Raw genomic sequence first — 1,498 nt, 5'->3', positions numbered from 1 at the left:
CAAGAACCATTCAAGCCACAGAATTCGTTTTGGCATCGTTGGATAGAGAATTGAAAACTCGATTCAGTCGTAACAACGTGAGTGAGGAAATTCGACTAGTTTTGATCCGGAAAGCGAAATTTTAATATCGGGCACTTAGGTGCAAGATTTTCCTCCCGTTTTTGCTCATTTCTCGGAGACAAAATGAGCAAGAACGCTCATTTGTACATAATTCTAAACAGAAATAAATGACCTTTTTAGAAAGTGAACCATGGAGCAAAAATTTCACTCTTCTTTTAATGTTTTTCCAATTTCCAGTTTTTGCTTACTACAAATTAAATTCAAATTATTTTGCTTTTTCCCAATTGCCCCCCAAAACATCAGTGCTAGTACGTAAACCTCAGCCTCAAATGTTGCATTTTTCCAAGCTTTGTGTTTAATACAATTTTATACACGATGTCTTAGCACCTTTTTGCATCTTTTTCCAATAAAAAAAATGTTAAAGTCAAAAAAGGCATATTGGCAACAGTGCAGTTACGAGCCAGCCAACACGGATCCATTCGCGCTGGCCTTTTGTTTACATAACAAACCGACGCGAGTCGATAAGAGCCGAAGGCCACTTACCTGCACAACAAAAGATCAAACGTCAATAGCTAAAAAGCCAAATACATAAAAATCACAGTGCTGCAGACCAATAGGATCAAAGGGCCATCGTTTGCCAAAAAATCACTGACTCAATAACTGGTAAGTTTTCGAGGGAGCAGGAATTTTTCCGCGAAAAAAGTTGGATTTTTGCCATAAAAACAATGGGGGAGCGACTTGCTGCTGCTCGCACAACCACGCTCGCGCTCTTTCATCGACTACTGCGATGCAGGAAAGCAGGAACCATTTTGCGCGGATCGTTTCTGTTTTGTTTTTACTATCAGCTGCTTTTCTCCAATCAGCTGATCCGGTACAAACCTGATTTTTCCGTTCGTTCGGCAAAATCGGGCGATTTTTTCCGATTCGGAATCTGCGTTTTAATTTCAACAGCATGCGGACAAGAACAAAACGATGGAAGACGCAATAAACTTCGACTTCAATTTTATTGTTTTCATTATCTTTTGTTTATTCGGATTATTTTCCAGTTTATCCGCCCCTTATGTTCAAAGTGGAAAATATGTTATAGATACTTAATGCCGTTAATAACTATTTTTCTTTAGTGGTAGTTGTTTTTGGTTCTTCTGTTCCATAAGATAACTAAAGACGCAATCTTAGTCTGCACTCCTAACATCTCCCATCATACCAAAGGTGCAAAAAATCAAGGACACTAAGACTAATGACGTCCACGCTGTCTTTCACACCACAGTCACGGCGACGCAGTTGCCAAATCTATATATTGAATGTTAGTTAAAAACAGTTTAAAAAACAATTCTTTAATTCAAATACAGTTGAGTCCGGATATAACGAACTTGAAAAATGAACTAAAACTGGTTCGTTATATCCGAACGAGTTCGCTATAAGCCAATAATAATACAAA

This window comes from Dendroctonus ponderosae, unplaced genomic scaffold (genome assembly GCF_020466585.1).
Source record: "Dendroctonus ponderosae isolate FM_Combo_2020 unplaced genomic scaffold, Dpon_F_20191213v2 Dpon_F_20191213_1, whole genome shotgun sequence".
NCBI classification, from domain to species: Eukaryota; Metazoa; Arthropoda; class Insecta; order Coleoptera; family Curculionidae; genus Dendroctonus; species Dendroctonus ponderosae.
This window is presented reverse-complemented; position numbering follows the sequence as displayed.